Source organism: Sarcophilus harrisii, chromosome 1 (genome assembly GCF_902635505.1).
Source record: "Sarcophilus harrisii chromosome 1, mSarHar1.11, whole genome shotgun sequence".
In the NCBI taxonomy this organism is placed as follows: domain Eukaryota; kingdom Metazoa; phylum Chordata; class Mammalia; order Dasyuromorphia; family Dasyuridae; genus Sarcophilus; species Sarcophilus harrisii.
In genome coordinates this window covers 550,396,644-550,404,446 of record NC_045426.1, presented here as the reverse complement: position 1 = coordinate 550,404,446, position 7,803 = coordinate 550,396,644, and the positions used below count along the sequence as shown (strand labels likewise).

General features: G+C 45.7%; 1 protein-coding gene across 4 annotated transcripts in view; it reads left to right on the top strand.

Annotated features, from left to right (window-relative positions):
• Positions 1–2,694: 2,694 nt before the first annotated feature.
• Positions 2,695–7,803, top strand: part of HIVEP1 (HIVEP zinc finger 1) — a 173,122-nt gene continuing 168,013 nt past the window's right edge. Inside the window, exon 1 of one of the 4 annotated variants that reach the window (XM_023496336.2) lies at positions 2,695–2,791. The gene's annotated coding sequence lies outside the window, so the exon portion shown is untranslated. Of the gene's footprint in view, positions 2,792–6,277; positions 6,781–6,997; positions 7,080–7,288; positions 7,362–7,803 lie in introns of those variants that run through there. The other 3 variants (XM_023496337.2, XM_031946846.1, XM_023496338.2) reach the window with 3 other exon arrangements.

The following is a 7,803-nucleotide window of genomic DNA, read 5'->3' as shown; positions in this document are numbered from 1 at the left end:
ATCTTTTGGTTCTGGGCATTTTCTTTAGCTGTTTCCCATCTCTGAAATGCTCTTTTTCTATCAACTGTCTTCTAAGATTCTACTAAAATCCTATATTCCATAGGAAGTTTTTTCAAATCTCTGAATTTTAGTGCCTTCTCTCTCGTATTTATTTCCTATTAGTCCTATAAACAGTTTGTTCAATACATATTTGTTAGTTCATTTTCTCCCACATTAGATTGTAAGCTGTTTGAGGGCAGGGACTGTCTTTTGCCCTTTTTGTAAACCCACTTGATGTTTGGTAATTATTAAATGCCTGTTGACTATATATGGTAAAGGAAACTCTAGTCCAATTGTACAGCTAGTAAAGTAGCAGAATCAAAATCTGAACTTTGGACTTTTGATGACAAATCCAATGCTTTACTAGCTGTGAAACTGGATTATTCTCTATATAAAGATCTCTGTTTCCGGATGTTTAGAATAAAAAAGCAAACATATTTGCTGGAGAGATTTAGATGGAATTCTGCCAGAAAACAAATGGATGGACTAGAATAAAGTTCCTCTCAGTCCTGTGATTTAATTATTTAATTATAAAATTAAGGGTGCCAAGATAAAGAAGATGATTCAGGATTAGACAATCTAATTCAGACTCATTTAGAGCTATGAAATTTGGAATTATCTCAGACCTCCATCACTATATGTGAAAAGCAAATTAATATCTTTTGCAAGTACCTGACATGCCCTTTCCTGGGTCTTTAGAGCAGGGTGCCATCTTATATTTAAAAAGTATTATTAGAGTCTTATATTGCTGCACTTGATTATTTCCAAATCGTTTCTTGAAAATGATGGATGAGCTATTTTGAATTCTTCCCTTATAGTGTTTTTTTTTTTTTTTTTTTTTTTTTTCTGGAGGTGAGGCATTAATTGTTATGTTTGTTTTTGTTTTTTGCAGCATGTTACTTCTGGGTATTGCCAGTGAGGAATAATTGGGTTATCATGAGCATTTTTTCTCTTAAATATCCAACATTACATAGTAAATATGTGGTTGTGGCACAAAAATCATAGACTCATAAGATTTAGAGTCAAAAGGGATCTTACTCTAAATCCTTCTCATTTTACTGATAAGGAAACGGGTCCAAAGAGTTGAAATATCTTAAACCCAAGTCCTCTTCATTCAAAATCTGATAAACCTTGATAGGTATTACAGAAAGAAAGAAGACACACAATGGAGTGAATTAGTTTCGTTGTGCATCAGTCTGATCTTTGACTTTGACTAGAGGAAGCCCATTGAAACTCTCAGTGATGATTCCTCCTAATCAAGCCTTTTTTTTTTTTTTTTTTTTTTTTTTTTTTTTTTGTCCTCTTGAGAAGGTAGGTGGTAGAAATGAAAGCCTTTCAGCCTTTACCTTCCCCATACCTAACTGGCTTTATAATCCATTACACACTGGCTTGGATTTTCTACTCTTGCCAGAAAACCTACACACATAATTCACTTACTCCCACCTTCCAACATTACTTAGTCCATGCCATTTCTCTTGCCCAGCATGCTGTGCCTACTTTTTTGCTAAATCAAAAACTTTCTCTCTTTCAAAACACTCTCTCCTTGGAAGTTTTCCTAGGGCACTTAAATGCTTACAACTATAGAAGAAACCTTATAACACTATGTAGTGTATAGTTTGCTATATTTATTCTGTATATTTCCATCTTTTTCTATGCATTTTCATCATATTTTCCTCATTAAATTGTAAGCTCTCTAGGCAGAGATTGTGTTATATATAGTCTTTATATCTTCCATTGTATTTAACTTCTATCACATGAGGGGATGCTCCATGTTAACTGTAGGCCTTGAGACACTTTAAGAAAAACACAAATGTTCACTGCTGTTGACAGTATTTACAGAAAAAAATCTGCCTAAAAATACATCCAAGTTTTGCTGACCCTGAGATTTATCAAGGACAAATATAAAAAAAAATAAATAGAATGGAAACTCCATATAAGATTGGTGCCACAAGTCCAAGAGAACACCTCTTATTATAGGCTATCTCAGGAGATAGAATCAGAAGAGATTTGGAGTGAGGAATCTTATGGCTATCCAGGCTGATCCCTTCATCTTACAGATGAGAAGTTGAGGCCCAGATGATTTGACCTTCAATGTAACTGAATCAATAGTAAATATTTAAAACATTTTACAGTGTGGTTTTATTGTAGTCAGAAAAATATTCTTAGAATTGCTTCTTTTAGATTGTAAAATTGTCCTATGGTAAAATGATAGACATCTTTCAACAATGAGATGTGAAAAACCAAAGAAAACTTTAGAGAATATATGTTAGGATGTTCATATTTAGGGATGGAGACTGAACATATTTATGGTTTAGTGTCTTTCCTGAGTTTAAAAAAAATCTCTTGATCTAATTATCCTATACTATAAAAAAGGGGATTTAAATTTCTCTATACTTAGCAAAGACAAGTTAATGCTAATGCTTCTCTCTGCTGCTTCTTAAGGATTTCTTTACCATTACCCACCTGCTTCTCTCAGTGTGAAAGCACATAAACTAATAATATACGTGCAGCATTTAGAGACACAGAGCTGAAGTTATACAATGTAGGCGGTGCGACAGATAGCATCAAAGTCCCAGGCTCCGGCCAGAAAAGGGGAGAGCTGAGGCTGTGGAGGGAAAGAAGCACCTCCCCTTTGCATTTCCTCTCACGCCCACTTTCAACCTACTAGGCTTTTGGTTGCTGCATTTGTTGTTTTTAAAATTAAAAGTTAAACCCAGGAAGCTTTGGCTATGGCTTTTAAATTGTACTTTGGGTAAGTTTTTTCTTTACTCTTCTGACGTTTTGCTTTGAAAAAGCTGTTGTATGGGGAAGAGTTAGCAAGTGTATTGAAGGTTTTGTCAGTGAGTTGCGGAGAGGAGAGGATTAAGTTGATGAACGGGAAAACCCTAAGCCGGGGGAAGGAGGAGGGGACTCGGCGTGTGTGACTCGCCAGTGGCAGCAAGCAGGAACCTCCGGGATCTCCGTGTCAGCAGCCCTACATGCCCTAGCTCCGCTCTGTGGGCTGAGAGCTTCTGAGCTGGAGGGGCCGCTGCAGGGGAAATTCGAATCTCCTTTTTTACCTTAAACTGGAAGATCCGTTGTTAGGGTGGCGGGTAGGGGAAAGCTTTAGAAGGATGCAGTTTAAAGGGATAGATGGTGTCATGCTTGGGACTGGGGGTTGTAAACTTTTTTTTTTTCTGTTTCATTTTTCTTACTCTTAAGTAAATTACACAAGACTATAACAACTTCATTTATTACCTTCTCCAGCCTCCTCCTTTGCCACCCCTAGCGCCCCTCCACCTCCTACCCTCCAGGGGTTTTGATTACTTTGCCTTTGGGAATGGTGGTGAATAAGCTAACTTCTTCCTTATGGCGGGGGTGGGGTGGAGGGAGAGGGAGAGGTATGAATTGTATGAACATTCTCCCCCTTCCCCGCCCCCCAACATTGGATCTGTTTCTGATGATGAAATGTCGTCGTTAAGGAGGCCAACCGCACCTTCCCTTACAATCGTTTAATGAAAAATTAAGAAAATTTCCATGTTTGGTGTGTAATGCTGTAAAGTTTGAGGAAAAATATTTGGTTTGTTTTATGGCCAAAAAAAATTTTAATTCCTGTTTAGTTGAATTTTCTGGCTCTCAGATTACTGGAAAAATTGAACATGAAATTGATTTTTCACCCGAAAGTATATTCAAGAAAGCAAATTCAAATTAAATTTTAAATAGATTTTATATCAATGAACTAATAATTAGAATAATTGTACATTGCCCCCCAAACTGCGTGCAGCTCTAATTAAATTGTAGTTACTGTAAGCAAGGTCTGTAACTGTGACAGACTTAAATGCTAATTTTAATGCAATTCAAAATTGTAAGTTTGAGTCACTGAGTTATAGGAATTCGAAATTACCCACTAAGTAGTCTTATTGAATGTATATATTTAGTATGTCTGATAATAATCGCTATTTTAAGCTTAGGTGAGCTGACACAAAGCAGAATCAATGTGAACATGAAAATTTTTATATTTTCTGACTTTGTTTATTGTAAATTGTTTTCATAATTAAAATGTGTTGTTTTTTGAATTTTCACATTATTAATTTTGGTAAGTGTGTGCCTTTGTTACTGTACCTTACTCAATTCCATTTTGTTTCACTAAAAAAGATGGATTCACACATGTGTGAATGAGATAGCGATATATGTAGCTCCCAGGGGCAAATACTATTACAAGGAAACGCCTCAGTAGTTTGTATCACTTAAAATTTATTTAATTGCTGAAATGTTTTGTTTTTTTTACTTCTAAATTCGTTTTAAAATAGGTAAGCTTTTTCTTTCCTTTATGCATTTTTATTTGTGCCTACACGATTGTTTTTCTTGTTTATGTAATTTTGTTTCTTGTGCTCTGAGCTGGGGAGGGGGGAGGCGGAGGGATGTCTGGAGCAATTTTGGCTTAGAGTCCACCCTTAACAGGGGAAAAAAAAGTGTGCTATGTGAAAACTACAGGGAACAAAATAATTTAAGCAAGTGTCCACAGATTTAGAATTAAGTGGAAGTCCTAACCCTTTTCAGTTAGTTAATCTTAAGAGCTATTTTTTAAGAACAAAGAAGCCCCATCCAGCTCTTTGGTACCTCAGGCTTCTCCTTCTTCTCTTGTTAAGTTTATGGTGGCAATATCTCTAAATCTCAAACTTTTCATACATCCATCTCTACCATTCTTGCCTCCTTGTATGATTGTGAAACATACTCAGAATCTTTGAAATTGATCCCTTGATTGTCAATTTCATATACAGCTATGTTCTCCGGTCTACAATTTTGCACTGCCTTTTTTTTTTAAACCGTTCTCCTACTTTTCTCAATCTTGAACGGTGCTCAAACCCTTACTTAATTTATTCTCTTCTGCCTTCCTTCCCTCCTCCACAGGACTGGATTTATTGCTCCGTCTTGCTCTGGTCCCTAGGAGGGTAGTTATGATAGAGAAACTGGAAGGTAGGGGTTAAATCCTCTTGAAGCTTCAACCCTGGGAACCACCAGCCTGAGCTTGGAGCGGGCCTCTGGAATAACCTTGGCTTTCCTCCCTCTTAATGGGAACATCCGCCACCAACAAAACTGTGGTTTCATGGTTAATAATAATTCCTTTCGTCCCTTCCACCCTCCTCCCTAGGTTTTTTTAAAAGTTGTTTTTCAAAGTTAATGAGTTTCAAGTTTCACAATGACTTTTCCCTTCCCTCTCCACGTAGCTGAGGAAACCCCCTTGGGGTACCCCCCCCATTCCCTCCCTTCCCACCTCCCTGCGGCTCCGCTCTACCCTTTTACTCTTGCCCTACACCATCCCCCACTCTACCCCTCCCTCTACAACCCGGGAAAGGGGCGGGGCCGGGAGACCCCGTGACGTCACCGGCCCAGCCCACATCCTGCAATAGAAAGTAAAAAAGACCTGGCAGACCATACTGTCTCCGCCCCTTTCTCCTGAACCAACCGCCCTCAAACCCGCGCGACCCTCTCGGTCCTTTCCCTGTAGCAGCCGTCGCCGCGTGACTTCTCTGCTCCACCCCCTCCCCCTCCTTCCCTGTCCCATGGGACAACCGGGGTCGCCCGGCGACCTCCCTTTCCCTTTTCCCCTTCCCCCAACTCCGCTTCCGCGGCGTCCCTCGCCTCTTCCCTCCTCCTCCCCTCAGCTGAACTACGTATTTCGTAGCCAGTGAGGGAAGCCACCGCCTCCTTCCGCCCTCCCCCCCCCCCCCCCGCCCCTTCTGGCCCCAGAGCGGAGAAGGGGAGGCTCCGCTTTCTGATTCCCCCGGAGAGGGGTGAGGAGAGACCCGGCCTTCAAAGTCCCTCTAACCCCTTGATTAGGATGGGGCGCGGTTTTTCGGCTTCAGCCTCGTCTCTCCATAGTACTAGGCTCTTCCTGTATAGAGCCTCTTCGGAAGGGTCCGTCCCATCTCCCCGCGGGGCTCACAGTCCCTCTAATCCCGACCCTCCGGGAGGGAGACTCCACTTCCCCTCTTCACCCCCCTCCCACATCCAGCCTGGCCACGCCCCCGGGCAAGTGTTAGCCAATCATCGCATCCCCTCTTGCCCCTGGGGGAACCCCTGCCCAGGCGCCCCGCCCCGCCGCGGGAAAGCCTCCGGACCTTCCCCCGCCCCCGCCGGGAGCCGGCTCTCCTCCTCCGGCCCCTGAGGACATAGAGCGTGTCCTCCCTCCCCGCCCCTTCGGAGAGAGGAGGTAACCTCTCCTTTCCTCTGAGGAAGAACTCGCCCCGCCCCTATTCACCCCCTCCCCGCCCCCACACACATTCGGGCCGGCCAGCCGCTCCATCTCTGAGGGGGTAGGGTGCTAACCCGAGCCGAATCAAGGTTTCCTTAGGGGAAAGCGAGTCGCACGCTTTCTGGGCTGTTCCCCCGTTCACCCCAGTAGTGTCCGTCCGTCGGTATATCACTTCCTGTGCTGCCAGTCCCTCTAGGGGGGACAGCACCTCCTTCCCTCCCCGGTTCTTCGGTTCATCCTCTCTCCTAGTATCTTCTCCTCACCACCTCTCCCGAGCAAGATCCTCACTAAGATCCTGTTTATGTTGAGAAGAGAGAAAAAAACCTTACGCGCAGGCCCCCTCCGTGGTACTGCCCTCCTCCAGTCCCCTCCCTACCGCACCCCCCTCCACGGACCCAGTCCCCTCGTTTAATATTTCTGTGTGGGTTTGTTTTAGTGTCAGTCGTCAGCGTGAAGAGTGATTACTGCTGGGGCGGCGGCGGCGGTGCTGGAGGAGGGGGAGAGAAGTAAAGAGGGAGGGGGAGGGGGAGGGAAGGGGGAGGTCATGTTTGTGTTTGAGGTTGTCAAGTGAAGGAGGGATCCCTGGCGCCGCCGCCGCCGCCGCCGCCGCCGCCGCCGCCGCGCAGGGGTCGCGGTGATTCCGAGCTGCCGCTGCCGCTGCGGCTGCGGCTGCTGCTGCTGCTCCTGTTGCGGCTGCGGCTGCGGCTGCTGCTGCTGCCTCCCCCAGCGGCGGCGGCGGCGGCGGCCGCCATCAGCAGCGCCAGCGCCAGGGCCGGGGCCGGCTTCGGGGGCTCGGAAGCTGCAGGTTTGAAGTGGGCTCCGCAGCGGCTGTAACGCCGCAGCCTGCCCGGGGAGGAGGCGGAGCGAGGGGAGAGGCGAGGGAGGACCCGCGGATAACGCGGTCCCCGGGCTGGGGGTGCGGAGAGGGAGGGAGGAGGGAGGAGTGCGGGTCCCCTGCGACCTGCCGGGAGAGGGGCCGAGAAGAGCGAGCAGGGAGGGGATGGCGGGGCGGGGGGAGACACTTCCTACTAGTGCGCGCCTCTGCCTTGCTGCAGCCGCCGCAGCTCCCGTCTCGTAGCCCGAGCAGGTAAAAAAGAAAGCTCACCTCCCCGCGGACCTCGTTAGCGCTGCAGACGCAGTTTTTTGGGGGTGGGGGGCTGGGTTCGAGGTGGAAAGAAAAGGGGGGGGGCGTGAGGAAGACCAGGCCTCAGCTTTCCCACCCCACGGCTTTGTGGGTTTCTCTTTTCCCCCCTCCTCCTTTAAAGTCCCTGTTTACTCTCGTCTTCCCCTTCTGGATTGTAGATAAACGAAACGCATGCAGTAGTTGTGGTTGGAAAGATGGGCTTTTTAGTTGTGTTGGTTCGGGCTTGCATTTCAGTGTTGCTTGCTAATGAGTTATTGGCTGTGGAAGGGAGATTGAAGGGGGGGCGGTGTGTGTGCTAGCAGTGGGAAGGCTCGGATGCTGCCGCTTCCCTCCTCTTCCTCCTGGCTCCATCGCTTTCTCGGTCTTTTCCTCCTCTTCCTCCTCC